The 19,777-nt window shown below is 41.9% G+C and overlaps 1 long non-coding RNA gene and 1 other non-coding gene across 3 annotated transcripts in view; both read right to left on the reverse strand.

Annotated features, from left to right (window-relative positions):
- The window catches only part of LOC141571162 (uncharacterized), a 123,033-nt gene extending 105,533 nt beyond the window's left edge, over positions 1 to 17,500 (reverse strand). For both annotated transcript variants that reach the window (XR_012495871.1, XR_012495872.1), the window contains exon 1: positions 17,366 to 17,500. This is a non-coding gene — a long non-coding RNA (uncharacterized LOC141571162). The remainder of the gene's footprint in view (positions 1 to 17,365) is intronic.
- A 1,775-nt stretch (positions 17,501 to 19,275) lies between these two features.
- On the reverse strand, positions 19,276 to 19,379 carry LOC141571479 (U6 spliceosomal RNA). Its single transcript, XR_012496207.1, has one exon. It is a non-coding gene; the product is annotated as a U6 spliceosomal RNA (small nuclear RNA).
- Positions 19,380 to 19,777: the final 398 nt, after the last annotated feature.

Here is a 19,777-nt window from a genome sequence, read left to right on the forward strand (position 1 = left end):
TGAAAATACTGAAAACCAATGAGTTGTACATTGTAAAAGGGTGGACTTTATGGTATGTAAATTATATCTCAGTAAAGTTTTTTTTTAAAACATTTTTAAAAAGGTATTTATTAGAGATCAACATCTGCGAAAGGAAGGAGGAGGAAGCAGGATTGGTCACAGGAAGGACCTGACCTGTGATGCAAGCCCAGCTAACCAGTCTGGGAGCTCCAGAGCAGGTAGTGCCATCAGTGTCTCACATGAGACTGAAATGGCCCAGGCTCTGCACTTCCACTTCCCTCAGTGCCTGGATGCGGGTCATCCTGGGAAGGGCATGACCTCGGGCTGCCGCCACACTCTGTGAAGGAGCTGACAGTGGGACGCTGTCCGCTGACTCACTCCTGGGAGCTGGGCAGCAAGTTCCTCTCAGAAGGGGGTCTGGGTGTAAACACCCTGCAGGCCAGTAGGGAAGGAATGTGACAGTTGTTCCAGAAAGAAAAGAGAAGTTGACAAAAGAAAAAGGAGTGAGTGAAACGGGGCAATGAGATGGCAGAAAGCTGTGTGGTATGCAACGGGACCCCACTTTATAACCGCTCACATCTTTGTCAAGGTAAGGCCCAGGACATAGACCCTTAACATTTTGTCAAATAAGAAATTCTATTCTAACACTCAATGATTTCTGCGCTTAGGCTCTCATTTCTCCCAGAGCCTCAGCTGGCTGAAGCAGTTATTCAATTAAACTTCTTCACAAGTTGTGTAGGACAGGAGAACATCTCTTTTACCTCCTCTTCGCAGACTTATTAAAAGACATTAACACTGAGGTATAATTTATGAATTAAGTTAAACACTAAGCTTAAATTCTACGAACAATGATGAACAAGAGGAGTGGTAAAAGAAAAAGGGCGAGACGTCAACACCAAACCAATTTGGACTTAGTATCAGGTGCTTGGTCTACTAGCTTTTCATAAACAGCACAGCTGGAAAAGCCACAAGAAAGACTATATTTCACATATTGCATCTGGTTAATGGAAAAACCAACTTGAGAAAATGTAAACCCAGACATCTAATAATAAAAACATACTTTTGCAAAGGTGCTTTCCATATATCATCTCATTTAGCCCTCTCAACAACTCCCTAAAGTAGAGAGATCAGAATTATTATTATAATCATCATTTTATAGTTGAGTCAACTGATGTTCAGTTTAAGTGATTGGCTCAAGTTTACATAGCAAACAAGCAACAGTACCAGGACTTGTACCCAGAGCTAGTGACTCCAAGTGCAATACTCTTTCCATGACTACACCACGCTGTAGCACAGCTGCCACCACCTCCCTCCCCTCCGTGACCAGAGAGATCAGAGAGAAACCTGCTCAGCAATTCAAATGCATTCCCCATGAGGCAACAGCCATTTGAGAATTAACTTCTTAGAGGAAGTTTTTATTAATTAACATGGCTTTCAGCCAACAAACAGAATGAACAGAACTACCTTCTAACACACCCCAGAGATACAAGAACTCATTTGTGTGTGGACTTGGAAAAGTTAATCAATAAAACACCAGACAGGCAACCAGTTACCATTTTTAACTCCAGCTGTGGCAGCAAGTGGAATTTTAGATAGCAAGACAGAAGAAATTAATGAATAAAGGGTTTCCAGAGAAGAGAATAGCATTCAGCCCAGGAGTTTTCCTTTCCAATAAAAGTCACTACAACAAGACTGGGAAATCAAAGGCACTCATGTGCAGTGATGGTGAATATATTTACAGAACTGGGGCAAAGTGATACATCCAGCATTGATATGACTTATGCAATTAGCAATGGAGAACAGACGAGATCCCCTGTTTGAGAAACTGCCTCGACCAAGTTAAATGGATTTCTTTACTCCAGGACTTCCTAAGAGATGAACACCTTATCAGCAATTTAAGAAATGGTGAATTCGAGCAATAAAAATATAGTTGAGGTCATTTATAACAACTGCATAGAGAAACTGATCATTCTGGACAACTAGTTCATACATGACAAGTACCTGGCTTGTTTGCCTTCGTTTCTCACTCCTGCCCCGGTGACAGGCATGACTACTTACTCACTGCACTCTTTGCCGCTGATTTCAGATATAGCTTCACAATCCATAAAACAACTCTCCAAGAAGCTGCTACGAGTTAGTCATAAATGCATTATCAGATTTGAAATGAAAAAGTTGGGCATAAACCAGCACAAGGTGAAGAAATAGGTTAGATATTCCTCAGGTGCAGTCATTGAAGAGGATCCAGACCCAGAAGACCTGCCAGCTAATTATCACAGGAGGCGCTAAGGGCTGGGGACCAGGACCCATTTGCCTTCGTATCCTCAGCACCTAGCACAGTGCCTGACATTGTAGACTCTGGATATGTTTGGTGAATTAATGAGCTAACACCAAAATCACATGGTAGTGATGATTTTACATAGCCCATCGTTACTGTAACATATACATAATTTATACTGGAATTTATATGTAATCATATATATTAGCCATTAGGAAAAATATATCTAATTGTTCCCTACTATGAGTTCAGTGTCCTTCTGAGCTATTATTTCTGCTATCTTTACAAGGTCCCTAATAAAGGATCTTATCCAGTATGATATAAAGAAGCACCAGGAACTACCAACAGACCTTGGTTTGAATTCAGAATCTATACTTATTTGTTATATAACTTGGAGAAAACTGCTTGATCTCTCTGGTCTTCAGTGTCTTCAGTTAAAAAGAAGACAGTTGGGGCTGGCCCGGTGGCTCAGGCAGTTAGAGCTCCATGCTTCCAGCTCCGAAGGCTGCCAGTTCGGTTCCCACATAGGCCAGTCGGCTCTCAACCACAAGGTTGCCAGTTCAACTCCTCGAGTCCTGCAAGGGATGGTGGGCTCCGCCCCCTGCAACTAAGATTGAACAAGGCACCTTGAGCTGAGCTGCCGCTGAGCTCCCAGATGGCTCAGTTGGTTGGAGCGCGTCCTCTCAACCACAAGGTTGCTAGTTCGATTCCTCGACTCCCACAAGGGATGGTGGGCTGTGCCCCCTGCAACTAGAAACGGGAACTGGACCTGGAGATGAGCTGTGCCCTCCACAACTAAGACTGAAAGGACAACAACTTGACTTGGAAAAAGGCCTGGAAGTACACACTGTTCCCCAATAAAGTCCTGTTCCCCTCTCCCAATAAAATCTTTTAAAAAAAAAAAGAAGACAATAAAATGTACTTTGGAGAGTTGTTATGAGGATTAAGGATTTATTATGTAAAGCAACTAATACAGTTCCTGGTTCTTTTTCTATTTGTGCCTCTCCTTATTTCCAAAGGGATTTAAAGTGGTTTAAAAAGTTACCTACAGTGAAGTAAATAAATTTAAAATGAAGAGGTAAAAATTTCAGAGCAAAGGGAAAACAAGCATAATAAAAAATAAACAAGGAGTGAATTAGAGCATCTCACACACAGTAGACATAATACAAAATGCCGGTGGTGGTGATAATAGTTTATATTAATAACGTTAGTCGTCACTGCTGCTGTCACCATCTCTGCCTGGAAAAGTCCATTCATCCTTCAAGTCCCCATCTGGGGACTAGCCCTACCCGATAATAAACATAATATAAAACCTCAAACACTAAAACAGTGTGGAAATGGTACATGAATAGACAGACCAATTGAACAGAATAGAATGCCCATAAGAAATTTTAGTGTATGATAAAGTCACATCTGTATATGCATAAAGTTTCTGATAAAGTTGCAAGATTTTGAAAACCTCAGCTACAGATGTAGAAACTAAAGCAATGAGAAGTTAAGTAACTTGGCAAACTCACCCAGCTAGTAAATTATACAACTGGGATTAGAATGCAGGCCTTCTGATTCCAGAGTCCTTTTTATTAACCGCTAAATGTTAATATTGAGTTAAAAAAAAAAAAGCAAAGTGCAGACCAATAAGTATAATACACTACCTGTGGGGTAAAAAGAGAAAAGAAAAATACTTATTTATGTTTGCCCATCTATGCCTACAGAAGTTCTAGAAGGACTCATAAGAAACTAAGAGCAGCAGTTACCTTTGGAGAGCATGAGGATGGGCAGAAGAGTAAAGGGGCTTGGGGAACATATCTATAAGTAATGGGGGAAATGTATTTATAAATTGATCTTAAAACATATACATACATATGTATTTGAACTATATAAATATATAACCTGATCCAAAATTAAATGTTAAGACAGAAGGAAAACACACCCTGGGCAAGCCTTTTCTGACCCCTTCCTCCTCCCCAAGCACAGTAAGCCCACGCTTCTTCCAAGTTCCCTTCTCACCAGTGCCTACATTTTTTTCTGGCACAGATCATGTCGCACTGCCCTAATTTATCCTCCACTCCCCTGCTCACCTCTCCCCCCGCCACACTGTGAGCTCTTTAAAGGTAGGGTTCTGTTCCTTTCATTCTTGTATCCCCAGCACATAGTGCAGTCCCTGATGTGTAGTGAATAGCCAGTATATGGGGAAGTGGAACTGTGAAAAGAGAAGTGGGGCAGACCGGCCACGTTTGTGGTATTAGCCCTGTGGAAAGGGGAATCAACTGGGGCCTTCGTGTAACAATGGGAATTTGAAGAGGAAGTAAGGAGAGAGGAAACTACAGCACCCCTTGCAGAAAAGGTGTACCCAACACAGCTAAGGCAAAGGGGTAAGAAGGGCACTGTGAGCCCATGCTAATGAGGAAGCAGAACCCCTAGCTGAAGAAGAGGTGACTTGAGACTGACCCTGGAAGAGCAAGAAATGGAACATAAGACTGAGACCCAGAAGGGAGGACTCCCAGCCACCAGAGATTCAGTTGAAAACTCTGCACCCCTCTGATGACTGAATATGGGGCAGAGGGCATGTGAAAGATTGATACTGGAGGAAACTCTCAACTTGTATATGCCAACACACCTGATCTGTTGCATTCTGTTCATTTAAACCCTGCATACAGTCATCTGAGGGCTGAAGGGAGATCTATATTGGGTCAGGGATATATTTTCCCCGGCAGAATAAATGTCAGATTCCAAAGGCAAGGGAACTGGCTCACTCCAGTCTGACCACACACACCACCACCACCCCACCTACTGTAAAACTGGGCTTCTGTGGATAATTGTGTATATCCTCATACTATGATCCACAAGAATATATTTCAGTATTAGATTGTGTTAATAATCATCAAAACTGCACAGATTCAATAGTCCTTATTTTAAAATAACACACACACACACACACACACACACACACATTTTAAAAATGCAAGATAAATTTAAAAAAAGAAAAAAGAACAATAAAATAAGACACACACTGGACTAGGTCTAAGTGAAGTGAGGCAATGTCTAAGATTTGCTTCAAAAGAATAAAAAAATAATATGTAACAATAAGAAGTTTGGATCTTCCAAACAGTAGCCCTTACTAAGAGAACGCACTTTATGTTGAGGCTGCTTCCCCCTAAAAGGCAAGCCAGTTAAATAAAAGAAGCAAAAGCCTGGATAAGTATAGGAAATGTTTGCAGAAGGTAATTTTATTTCATTGCCTCAGCCCTCAGTGACATTAGCAAATATTGCAAAGTAATGAAAGAGGTCATTAGGAAGGAACTAGAAACACCTTCCGACGTTAGGAAAAAATTCTGACATCTTAATTATATTCTGCCACCTAGTGACAAAGGAAATTTAACATCGTTGCTTAGCCAGGCTCCAAGAGCAGAGAGGGCTGCCCTCCACCACCTGGACACCAAAGCATATAGCCTGACCCCTCCGAGGCAAGCCTGACCCCACAAGAGTTTGGCACACGATGTCCTCTCTCTGCTTCTGTTCACAGCTCTGGGAGACACTGTAAATGTGGTCAACAGCCAAAGGACAGACTTCCCCTGGAGCCAGAAGGTCCACCTTCCGCCACTCAACACAGCCCACTGGCCCCTTTGCTATCTCCTGTCCGCTGCTAAGGGCTTCAAGGGGAAACAGACAGCGAGACTGAAAGGTGTGAGGAAGCTGGACATTTTCACCCTGAAGTTCCACTGTGGGAAGGAACAGTAAATACTAATATCTCCTTCAGTGAAATGGGGTAACTTTGACTCACAAATCTTTGAGATCACACAATATGAGGGGCACAAAAACTCCTATTAATTTCCAAATATAAATTGAAGGAGTGTATGTTTTAAAGGTACACTCAGGACCAACTGCACATGGACTCTGAGGCCTTTCTTGTCCAGTGAGCTTCGTCTGACTAAAGGGGCGACGCATAATGCATTGGAGGCTGCAGGCGGTGGAGGCAGGGCCAGGGCTGGAGGGAGAACTGTGGCCCCCTCGCACTCCAGATTATAAGGTTTCTATGTATGTACCAGAGTCGGTGTGATTCCTCAGAGGTCTTCAGGTTCCCCCATTTCATTTTGTCAGCCTCCTCCGTTCATTTACAGACCACTGGTGTTACAACAGTGGCATTTCAGAAGAAACTTGATCCTATACAGAAACTCTTCATGGACAAGATTAAAGAGTGTAAATCTAAGCCCTTGGCATCTTGAGGACCATTTTATATTGGCCCAGAGGATCATCAGGAGCTGGAGTGGGAGGTTTTTAAGCTTGAACAGATGTACGTTAAGCCAGACATAAATACATTCTGTAACTTCAAATTTGAGGACCCCAAACTTGAAAGCACTGAAAAAAGCTAGTTCTAAAGAAATAAAATTAACCTGGTTTTTCTGTTATGCCTGGATTATTTGTACAACTAATTAGCATCAGACTAAACTTATATTTCACAAGTGTAAAAAAAAGTGGAAAGATATTCATAGTTATTCATCTTAGATTTATTTCTCTCTCTCATGTCACCCCCTGCAAAGGATTTAAGGGTGTGGGGACAGGAGTACAGTTTCCAGGTTCTCGGCCTCACGTGGAAAGGTGCTCACTCAGGTAGTAAATGGCCATCAACTGTGATCGGATGGCCATCAGCTGTGGCTAGTTGGCTGTCAGCTGTAACCAGTGAGCCATTGGCTACTAATATAACTGCTGTGGCTACGCTAGCAGCAAATGGAGGCTAGCAAGAAGATGGTGGCTGAGCTAGCAAGCATGGATTGCAGTTAGCATGACGGAGTGTGGGTTGCGGATTGCAGAGAAGTGGACGGCAGGTTGTGGATAGTGTGGCTACTGTTCCCTGTGTCTCCAACCCAGCCACCAGCAAAACTATAGTGGTATGACTCCCGATCTGTGGCTCTGTGGGTGTTCCTTTTTGGCCTCACCATATCCTGCGTTCTTATGTGGGGAGCAGGACCAGAGACCCCACATGACACCCTGCATGACAAAGGGACTGAAAAACAAAGAACGTATATAGTGAAATTTTGAATTATAAATTAAAGCAGAAACCAAAAGCATGAAAATGCAGAACACAAACATAATAGTTATACGGAAAAACAGAGCTGAGATATAGTTCAGTGATAAGAATCATCCAGGGAGAATTTCTTACCAAAATATTAATATTCTAGGATCTTTTACTCAAATTGTGGTTTCAAGACCAACATCAACATCACCTGGGAGCTTTTCAGAAATGCAGGATTTCAAGCCCTACCCAGACCTACTGAATCAGAATCTGCCTTTTAACAAGATTCCCAGGTGACTTGTGTACATAAAGTTTGAGAAGCACTGATTTAGTCCTCCCCGATTTATCCATCCCCGCATGGAGACTGAGATTCAGGAGCCTGTATTTTTTTTAAGCATCCACAGCTGATTCTTATTAAGCAACTTAAGAAATATTACTATAGGTGAATATCAAATATAGTTTGGGGCTTCCTAGTATACAAAGTAAAATCAGAAAAAAATAAGCAGAATTAGTTCCTCAGTGGCAAGCCAAGCATTTTAATAAATTTTCTTGTGGGACCTTAAAAATGAAGCTTACATAATGACCCAGTGGAAATGTTCTGACTTTTTTTTTTTTGTACCAAATGTTGCAGCAAACATAATTTGGTAAATTTCTTATATCTTTAATAAAAGCTAGACGTTTAGTGTCAGAATAGATGGGGCTAAGCTAATGGCATAGAAGTCAGGGGTCAGCAAATTACTGCTTTGCAAATAAAGTTTTATTGAGCACAGCCTTGCTCATTCATTTGCATATTGTCTATGGATGCTTTCATTCTATAATGGCAGACTTTCATTCTATAATTGTCTATAAGTGGTTGCAACAGATACCATATGGTCTGCAAAGGCTAAAATATTTATACCTGCCCTTTTACAGAAAACATTTGTCAACCCATGCTCTATACAAATTACCCAGGGAAAGCCTAGCTTTCAGTCTCCATGAACATCACTTCTCCCAGTGGGCTTCTGATAGGAATTAGAGATTGTACAGTGATGAAGGTATAAGAATTCATTTTGGGGATTAGTGGTTGGTAAACTGGCACTCAAAAAAAAAAAGTCCCGACTTGTTATACTCGCCAAATCCATGGTATAAATCAGGGTTTCTCAACCTAAGCTGGATTCCGGGCTGGATAATTCTGTTATAGGGTGCTGTCCTTTGCACTGTAGGATATTGAGCAGCACCTCTGGCTTCTACCCACTAGATGTCAGTAGTAAACCCTCAGTTGTGACAAAATATGTCTCCAGAGATTGACAGATGTCCCTGAGGGGGCAAAATCACCCTCATTGAGAACTGCTGGGGTAAATACTCCTGCCATCATCAATTTGACATCACTGACCATGGATGTGAGAAAAGATGTCTCAGTCTCACAAGCCAGAGAGAACCATCGCCAACATACGACTGCACGAGATCATACTTGCACAGATAGGAATGTTGGTGCCCTATTTTAAAAGCTGAGGTACCTAGCCAGGATCTCCACATGAATCAAAAGTTACCACTTCTCCACAGAGATGAACCTACTGGCAAAATTGGTTTTTTGTGTTTGTTTTTTTTTCTTCAGGAAATGGCTTGGATCACTCCACACAAAATTATGTTCCACAAAGCATGGTTGAGATTATTCTGAACTAGAAAATATCCAAAGCAGATGTTAACAGTCACCTCCAATGGTTATTTAAAAACTCTCAATAATATATTAGTAAATCACATGGCTTCCCAGTGGATTTGGCAGGATGAATTAGCCCCAAGAAAACTGAATGGCTGTACTTGTTATATGGATTTGGGTTCTGTTTTGTTGTGATTGGTGTTTTTGTTTTGTTTTATTATTTATTTAAATCAATTGAATTTGGGGAAATGTCTGCCAATGATAATGACATTAGCTCTGGAATTCGTTGTATCAAAAGCACCAAGAATTGTTAATTACTCAAAACCAATTATTGAGGTCACTCTTAGGCCATGACATTAAAACCATATCCTCAGCACCCAAGAGGACACTTACCCTCCTGTTCTGGGAGGGCAGGCATCAATTTTTATCTGCAGTTTCAGATCCTTAGGAATAAGGCTATTTCTATTGATCCCGAGTTCTTGAGGGTTATTAAAATGTAGATTTTGTAGAATTGTCAATAAGCCAGTGCTTGTATTGAGCACACGGTACTTAGTGTGGCAGACGAATGGAAGGTCAATAGAGGCTACAGTTATATTATACTGCCCAGATTTCTGCACAAGATCATTCTATACAGTGATCAATGTTACCACTTCTGGGATTTCCTTTCCCATCCTAGCTGTGGCCTCCCTGGATTCTCTAGATTATTAAAGAGACCAAAGGCAGATGGCTTGTAGAATCATAAGAATGTTATCAGCTTTGTGATAGCTCCTGGTATCATGTGATTGACAATGTAACCAATCAAACCCATCTCTAAATTCAAGATCACACACACACACACACACACACACACACACACACACACACACATAGAACCACTACAAAGTTGAACTTTACCACCAAGCTGTAACTACTACTTTGTGAGGGTGTCAGCTGATTATTTCACCTTCTTGCAGGATCTTAGCATCTTGTGATATATTGTTAACACAAGTTCACAGCATCAAAAAAGTACCTAGGTGGCTCTAGGTACACCCAACACCTTGGCATCGATGTATTACTTAAATATGTTTGTCCTCTCCTATAGCAAGCAACAATAAATAAGATATATAGCCCAATGTATATACCAAATTTAGGGAAATTGAAGAATCCCAACTTGAATTACACAGTACAACTGCAAAAAATAAAGAAATTCTAATTATCATTAAGTGAGCTTATAGAGTGATTTTATATACACACATAGGATTTAAGAGCTATACATGCACACTGTAGGCTAGGATATGATTGTGACCTCTGCCCTTTAAACTGGATGCATACGATGCACCCCAAATCCACTAGAAATCACCTTGTATAGCTTACCTCCAATAAATAATGTAGTAAATATGCCTTAAACCCATTGGCTCTGCATATAAATTTCTGTCCTGGCAAATCAAACAAGCAGTTTCTTAAGAATGAGGCTGGAGCAAAGATTGAAGGAAAACTCAGCAAACTACTGTAAATAAAAATGTAATCTTAAGGGCTAGAAGGCTTACCTTTAAAAAATACTAAGTGGCTTCGGTTTTGAGTGTACCCGAATTGAATTGTACTTGAGGAGTTAATAATGAAACATGTGTGATAAAAATCAGAAGTCACCAAAAATAACAGACTTTGAAAAAATACAGCAAAATAAAATAATTATCTAGAGCTTCAAGATGGATTTGAGAGAAGTAATTAGCAGACCCTACCAAAAACGTAACTTAACATAAGGTCTACAAGATCTGAAGTAGCTGAGAGAAGTGATGCTTCTAGACATCAGTTGAAATCTTTACTTCCACTGTTTCCATAATTATTTTCATTATAAATACTCAAGTCCAAATTCAATGTCTTCCAGAATTTATAATATTTATGTTTACAAAATGGTTATATCCATCAGGATAGGATAGGTTTTATGGTGGTGAGAAACAACCTCAACATTTCAGTCACTTAACAAACATTTATTTCTCAACCATATGACCAAAGTGAATTAGCAGGGGGTTTTAGCCCATCATCATCACTCGGATGATGGAGGTTTCATCTCAACTTGTGCCTCCACCATCTCCAGAGTAGCAGGAAGGAAAGGAACATGCAAATTGCACACAACCTCTTGAAGATTCCATCACATGTCACTTCCACTTGCATTGCATTTGTTGAAGCAAAGCACATGGCTACATCCAATGTCAAGGAGAGTGCAGACAGAAAAGGGAACTGAAATAATGCTAAGCAGCCCTAATGACTACCACAGTGACAGGACATCTTTTAAGATATAAACGTAAGGACTCCTCGAGTCACTTCCCACTACTTCCCCTTTTCAGTTGTATAGAATTCTTTGTATGTGTAAGGCAGACATAGAGACTTTAGATGCTGTAAATCCTCATAAACCTTACCAGAAGAACAATTCAAATGTGCTGCCAAAAGGTAAAATTTGAGCCCCATTTCAATGTTGTAAGGAATCCAACACTGAAGGGAAGTGTATTACCCAGGATTCTTTGGACTCCAAGAGATAGAAATTCAACTCAAACTAGCACAGGCAAAAATATTGTAACCAAAGTCAAAAAGAGCTATGGCATACGAGGCCTCAAAGTGAGACTGGATTTAGGAGCTTAAATGCTGTTAGTCCTCCTTCTCTCTGTGTTTCATTGCTGCTGCTCTCTGCTTTGTCAGCATCTCTTTCCCAAGCTGGCTTCTCCAAGCAGGGAAAGAGAGAGGAAATATGACCCCAGGGAGCTCCAGGCTCACAACCAGAAAGGAACTGAGAGCTCTTCCTCACCAGCTCTACTTAGACAAATCCTAGGAAAACCACAGAAGTTGCGAAAAGATTGCTCTGGCTGTTGTTTGGAGAATAAATTGCATAGAAGCAAAAGTAGAAGCACACTTGACCCTGTTGGTCAGTTTCTTAATGAAATTCTCTCTTCCCTTGTGTTCTATGACACAGAAACATCATGGGTCTCTGATCGTGGCTAAGAAGTCCTTTAGGTTCATATCTGTTGTTGCCACAGGTCATCTCCTGGGTTCTTCATTAACTACAAACACAGGAGACAATAATCCAGAGTATTACTCTTCTGATCCTGACACTGGAACTCAAGTGGAAAATTTTCACAGACTGATACTCGGATCTCTCTCCACACTTAAATCCAAACCTTATAGTTTTAACTTACTTCTCTCCTGGGCCTGCTGTTACTACTCTGCTCATAAACATCCATAACTCCTTACATTTCACTGATTTAAACACAGACTTCTCAGGTCCTCCACAATACTGCTTCAATTTACTTTTCCACATAGTATTTCCATTTGTTTACCCAAATGTAAGTGAACACCTTTTTATAAAAGACTTAAAAAATTCAGAAGTGTATAGAGAGAAAAATGTGGCAGCCCCCCCGGGACCTTCTAGCCTCCCCCGTTCCCCTCTCCAGAGGTGACCACTCTCACCAGTTTGGCAGGTATCTTTCCAGTCCCCTTTCAATACTTTTATCATATATACATGCATGTATAAAAATGTGGACGTCTCTTTGTATAAAAGTAACAGAAATCATATAATATGTATTGTTTGCCCAGTAGTCAAATACTATAACACATATGGTATTATTAGTTAATAATATGCCTTAACTTTCCATTTCAATATGTTCAGCTCTGCCTCATTCTTTTCAATGACAAACTTCTAGTCATAAGGTGGATCCATTATCGTACAGGTCCACAATCCTTTATACACAATTCCAGATTCCAAAACGTCCTGAAAACTGAAAGGTTTTGGAAAGTTTGCAGCAAACTCATTTGGTGGTAAAACTTGACCTGAACTTACACGAATCTTTTTAGAGTCTTTATTTATCATATGTAGTGAATATTCATAATTTTCATTGCAGAAATAATTATGTGTTTGACTAGGAACTGTGGCCCCAGACTCCACTAGCACTGTTGCATAACAAACAACAAAAAATTCTGAATTATGAAACATCTCTGACCCAAGAGTTTCAAACAAATGATGTGACTCTATAGTTTCGGGATTTGGGTCAGAGTGTGTGGGTGTGTGTGGGTGTTTGCAGTTTCTTAAGAAAAGTTTATGAAATGTGTAAAACTTAATAATAATTAACAATTATTGTGTGCTTATTATATACCAAACACTGTTCCAGTGCTTTCCATAAGCTAATTAATGTAATTCTCACAACAATACTATCAAGTATCATTATGATCTACACTTTACAGATAAGAAAAATTGAGCCACAGAGAGGCTAAGTAATTTGTGCAGCTTCTACAGTTAGTAATTCTTGTAGCCAAAATTGAAACTTAAACCAGTGTGGCCCCAGAAGCTCGCACTCAAGCCATTACGCTATTTTGCCTTTATGCCCTCTGAGTACAATATAGCAAGTACCTAATCAGATCTTAACATTTTGTCCCCTTCGCGTCACATGATTTTTTAAAAATAAATCCTTACAAATATATTTGAAACCACTGGGTACCTCTATCCAATCCCATTCCCTTCCTTCCCAGAGGTAACCACTGTCTTCAGTTTGGAGTTTATCATTGTTTGCATGTTTTTTTATACTTTTACATAACAATCTATGGTATTGTTTTTCATGTTTTAAACTTTACATATAACTGAAAAAGGCTCATAGATCTTCAAATTACTAATAATCTGTTTCTTCAACTGGATAGTGTATGAGGGTGCGTGCCATTGTCACTCTAACCTGCACATGCATTTGGTATTTTATATGTATGCTGATTTTAAAAGTTTTAAAGGTTAGTATTAATATTGTATGATTAAAAATTGTCCCCAGTTAATCAAACACTAATCTAGTATTGCTATAAGGTACTTTGTAGATATGATTAATATCTATAATCAGTTGACTTTATATAAAGGAGATTATCCTGCATAATCTGAGTGTATTATCCAATCAGTTGAAAGGCCTTAAGAACAGAGCTGAGATTTCTGTGAGGAAAAATGTATTCCCTCTGCAGATTTCAGACTTGCCTAGCCAACCGTTATGGTCATATAAGCCAGTTCCTTGCAACAAATCTTTTTACATACACACATACATACACATATCCTACTAGACACATATCCTACTATATATTCTATGGGTCTGTTCCTCTGGTGGAACAATGACCTGAAACAGGGCAGGAAAAATACTGGAAAATAAAGGCCAAAAATTTCCCAAATTTGGTGAAAAACATTAAGCCACAGATCCAAGAATGTCAACAAACCCCAAGTAGGATACACAAAAAGAAGATCACAGTTAACACAGTTCAAAACCAAGAAAAAGAAGCACCTTATCAACTCACATTGGTAGGATGTATAGTAGAGAATCAGATTTAGAGTGTATCTGAACTCTTCTATAGGACCCAGAGTGGCAAGCCCACCTGGAGAGACTGCAGAATTCCTAAGGCACTGGTCTAATTTAAATAACCTAAACTTGGAAAGGTATTAATAGTTAGATCCTGAGGCAAGTCCAAGCCCTGTGGGTAAATGGCAGGTGCTTCCCCCAACATGGGAGGAAATTTAGATGTTGACATTTTAAAGATCCCATACATTAGGATGAGATCAAGGGCAGGAAGAGCTGTTGGGCACTGAGATACAATGCACCTCCTAAAACTCTCCCCCAGAACTTAACCTACCCCGCAAATGACTGAGAGAGCTGGACCACTGCCATCCCCCTAACCCTGGCCATCCAAAAGCTTCCTTGTGTCAAGGAGTAGAGAAAGCATGCATTCCCAATGTTCTACAAATTCAGGAAGAGAGAAGAAAAAAGGTGCTGAGCCACCCTGCTCAGTCCCTCTCCCCAAGCTCACCACTCATATAAAAAACTCCTCCTTTCTTAGGAAGAATGAGAAAAGAAACAGAGAAATGTTCTACCTTGGCTGTGGAGGAGACATTTCTTCCCCTCTATAGAAACATGGGGAGTGAGGAATAAATTAGTCTGTTCTCCCAACTAGATTGTACATTTCTTAAAGTCAGAAGACTGACATACAAATTTCTACATCTATCACAGTTGGGAGCAGAGAGCTGGACATACAATAGACAGTGAGCCAACATGTATCAACTTGACCATTCTATGCATATACTTAACTGTGTGTGTATGTGTTATGAAGACTAAACATAATTTTAATATATCCTAATTTTATCTAATATTTGAACAGTAGCCTGCAGCTTATAAAATATTTCTGTAAATATTATCTGATTCAGTGCTCACGGCAACCAATATTATGAATGAGAAAAACGAAGCTCAAGAGGTGACATAACTTGCTCAAAGTCACATAGCTCATCACAACCAGAGCAGAGACTCAAATCCACATGATCTGGCTCACATCCCATTTTGTCTCTAATCATACCGTGACTGCTTCACTACTGCGATTTCTTCGGTAAGCATTTTGACCTCCTTAAAGAAGAGAAGGATGTTGCACATGACGTCTGAGGCAGCAGCTGTATCTCTGGCTGTCGGAAAAGCCTCCACCAGGTCTGGCAACAGCTGTCTCAGCTTGACATCTCACTGGGTTCCTGTCAGAGCCCCACCTTGGGGAATGACAAGCTTAATGAAGAAAAATCCAACCTTCCACCTGAACTCCTAGCTTTGCAAATGCAACTGACATCTGACAGGCTTGGAGGCCCTCGCTGCAGGGAATGGGGTGACCCCAGCCTCCCAGCTCATAGATTGTATGTTTGGCAGCTTTCTCTGCAATTGGCTGGCAACATTTGTGCCCTCTCCAGATCTTACTTTCTGGTCCCAGTGCTAATTTAGATGCAATTCAAACAAACACTTTCTGAGTATTCCCTATATGCCAGGCACTGGGGATATGTATAAAAAGATGAGTAACACACTCTTCCTGCCTTGGGGGCACTCAAAGTCCTACAGAAGAATCAGAAACTTTACACTGCCTGTATCTCTATGGAGACAATACTCAGTGCCATACTGAATGGGCCCCTTTTGAAAAGAAAACTCTAACGCGTCTGCTCAAAAAATTAAATACCATGTTAATTTCCTTTGGCAGGAACAACAGATTCAAATGCCAGCAAGAATCTCAGAAAGGCAAAGGGGATTCCAGAGCTGTGGAAGGGGCACTTTGAAACTAGTGTTTGAGAACCAGGACCTCGCTTCCTTTAATCTTGAAAAATAAAACAGTGATGATCATGAACCAAGGTGTATACGGGGGACACAAGTGGGACCATACACTTGCAGGACAGGATACAAGAAGCGAGACTGGAAGGAAAGGCGGTGAGGGGGCCTCAACATCAAGCCAATGATGTTTAGAATAGATTGTGAATGGACCCATAGAAGGTGTATAATTTGGGCTCAGGTTAGCGTGATTAAGGCACACTAGCACTTGGGAGAGGAACGGCACTGGGAGACTCGTCAGAGGGAATGTTAGAATGTCCTAAGTGAGAGATATGAGGGCCTGAAGCAAGGAGGTGGAAATGGAAACAGGAAGAATTGGAAGGACACTCGGAAGTGGAATAGTGAGGTCTGGGTTCAAGAGAGGTACAGCTATCTCACTATGTGACTGGGCACTAGGGAAGCTCTGAACCGAGACAGGAAAGCCAGAAGAAGAAGTGGAGAAGGAGAAGATTCAAGAAGTCATTGAGTTTGGTTTAGGCTGGATGTGCTCAATGTGTAGTCCATGCAACATCCAAGTGAAGATATGAAGAGGGCAGACAGAAAGCACAGCCCAGGAATGTGTCACAGGCTCATCGATGAAGCCATGCGAGTCGATGAGACTGTCCAGGAAGAGAGCATAGAGAGAAGGAAAACAAGTGAAAATGAGGCCCTCAGGGACACTGACATGTAAAAGCCAGGTCAGGAATCAAAAACAGGACCTCTGGATCACCTCAGAAAATTGAAAGCTCATTAAATCTAGAAGAACTAAAAACAAAAGAAAAAAAGAAAAACAAAACAAAAAAAATAGGAAAGGAATAAATGAAATAATATTGGCAAAATGTTGATCATTGTTAAAACTGAGCCCTGAGCACAGGGTGTTTATTATAATGTCTCTACTTGTATATGTTTGAAAATTTTTTCCAAATAAAAATTAAAACCAAATTACTACATAAAAAGAATAAAATCCAAAGCCATTATTGGCGTCTAAGATTAGGGTTTCAGATGACTATGGAGTAGCAAATGGAAAACAAAGAAGAGAGGGCAGCTGGCATCGAATGCCACGTTTTGGACTTTGCTGGTGATGTGAGAGCGTGTTGGGGAGGAACAGGACCCTATCATTCATTCAGTGTCTCTACAGAAAACAAATGACTCTCACATTAGGATGATTCCCCAAGGGTTGAGTAAAGGGAATAGTTATGGTGTGAGAGCAGGGTGTAGGGAGAGCGCAGGAACACCTCACTAACTCTGGTACTAGTAACAGTGGGGTGTTACCCCCCTTTATCACAGTCTTGGTGGAATGCAGAAGTAAGCATGTGTGTCTCGCGGGTGTGTGGCTTGCCTAGAGGTACCTGGCTCAGCATGGGGCTTTGCTTCAAGCTGGTGTCCAGCTGGGCTGGGCTCCTCTCTGCAGATCAAGTTCTGGTCTATTGCAGATGGCTTCATCCTGGGGCCCAGTCTGAAGAAGCAGCAGTGCTCAGGGGGAGCTATTCTCATGGAGATGGCAGATGCCTAGAAACGGCACACAGAAACACAGGATGCTTCCAAAGGCCTGGGCTTGAAACAGGCAAAAACAATTGGTTCCACCCACATTCCATTGACCAAAGCAAGTCATAGAGCCAAGCCCAGGGGCAGGGGAAATACACCCCTACTTTTACAGGAGCAGCTACAAAGTCACATCCAGGCAGAGTATGGATACCAGGAGGGGTGAAGAATTGAAGCCAATAATTCAATCGCACACTCAAGGGTCAGGGAGAGAGTGCTTCGCAGCACGCAGGAAGAGGCCTGCGAAAAGGACCCCCTTGAGAGGACCTTCCATCTCGGGCATCCTGAGGAGATCCCACAGGGCGGTGCCGGCGGAACAAATGTCTGGACCTCCCCAGGTCTCCTGCCCAGTTTTCTCACTTGCTGGACCCAGCTGGAAGCCAGAAAGCCAAGGAGCCCTCTGATGGGGTCCAAACAGGTCCACCTCCCAGGGCAGGTAGCAGTGTGGGGAAGAGTGACAGTGAGTCTGGAGGGACAAAAAGAGGATCTGGGCCCAGCGCTGGCCAGCTACTAGAAGAGAACAAAGTGAAGAGGCCCAGCACGCGAACAAATCCTCATCTTCCTCCAGTACAGGCCAGGAAAATGGGGAACCTGCGGGTACAGAAGTTGCAGGAGTCTCTAAGCGGCCTGCACTGCCACATGGGCATCTGAGCCAGGGGGATGGGCAGACACCAAGCCCTAAGAGAGGTTTTTTCCTTCCCGCAAGGAAGAGACACAGCTGGAGGTGGAAACAGGCAATTAAGACTGATTGTCTGACTCAGCAATAAAATTAGGCTGTGACAGCTAATGATTGTGAAGGGGAGCCCAGGTCAGGCAATCAGTGGGGGAATGATGCTTGAGGGGACCAGAGAGAAGGTTCTGAGTCCAGAGGCTCTATCGGGGCAGCCCCTCCCAAAAGGGCACCTTTTACTGAGCCGGACCAACACTCCCCTGCTAGACTAGAAGGAAGCTCTTGACATTTGCGCTGGTTGTGTTTCTGGAGACAAATTAACGTAGAATGGAGCCAATGTAATAGTAACAATCCACAGCAATTTTCTAAATACAGTAAATGTATTATTTTATAAGCAAAGAATCCTTACTATTGGGAGGGGGGATAAAATGAGCCCCTCAAACTAAATTCTAGGTTTTGTATGTCCAAAGCCCCAAATCAGGGCTCACTTGCTTTATTCATCCACAAAAAAACTGAAGGTGCCCCAAGCACACATTAGAAAAGCAGGTGTTAGATTTATAGTCAGCAAGAGCATGGACTCTGAAACAAACTGCCTGGATTCAAATCCCAGTTTGGGGGCTTATTCAAGCCATGAGCCCGGGCAAGTCACTAAATCTGTGCCTTGGTTTCTCCAGCTGTAAAATGGAGGTGATAATAAGAGCATAGAGTTGTTGTGAATATAATGAGTTACTGGATGTGAGCATTTACCAGAGTAAGATCCAGTCAGCGTCCTTACCTTCTGCAGCTTCACCCTGTGTCACAGGTCCGGCAGCCTGGGGACAGAGCGTTCCAGCCTCTCTCTGAGCCTAGCCTTCACCTTCATCTCAGCTTAGCATGGGGCACCTCTGAGCCAGGCTTGCTCTATCACCTAAGGCTGGAACCAGCGGACATTTCCTTTCTCGTGAGTGCTCTGACCAACCCAACCAGCACTGACTCAAGGTTGATGAGAACAGTTAAAGGAGTGTGAAAGAGGCGCTAGCAGCGGAAGGAACTCAGCATTTGTGGGAAAAAAATATGGACCGCTTCAGGAATTTACGTGTCATCCTTGTGCAGGGGCCACGCTAATTTCTGTATCGTTCCAATTTTAGTATATGTGCTGCCGAAGTGAGCACGAAACTCAGCATTTTCATGAAAGGCGTAACAAACCTACTGGAATAACTTTAGTCCCAGGAAAAGGAGGGGCTCAGCAAAGGCAGTTCGCTCTCCATGGCTTGGCATTTCATCAGTTGTTGAGTCTCCCTATCTCCCTGAAGCTTTCTCTCCTTGGGCTTTCAGTTTTGGGGTCTCTCTCCTCGTCTCTCCCGCTTTCTCACTCCTTTCTATCCCTTCTGCTCTCTCTCTCTCTCTCTCTCTCTCTCTCTCTCTCTCTCCTTCTCTCCTTCTCTCCCTCCCTCCATCTCTCTCTCTCCAAAGCCTGCTTCCGTAAACCAATAGGCTGGGGCCTTGTAAGAAGAGTAAGAGACACCAGGAGTGTGTGTGCACAGAGGATTGGCCAGGGGGAAGGCAGCCA

The sequence above is a fragment of the Rhinolophus sinicus genome, linkage group LG04 (assembly GCF_036562045.2).
Source record: "Rhinolophus sinicus isolate RSC01 linkage group LG04, ASM3656204v1, whole genome shotgun sequence".
Taxonomy (NCBI): domain Eukaryota; kingdom Metazoa; phylum Chordata; class Mammalia; order Chiroptera; family Rhinolophidae; genus Rhinolophus; species Rhinolophus sinicus.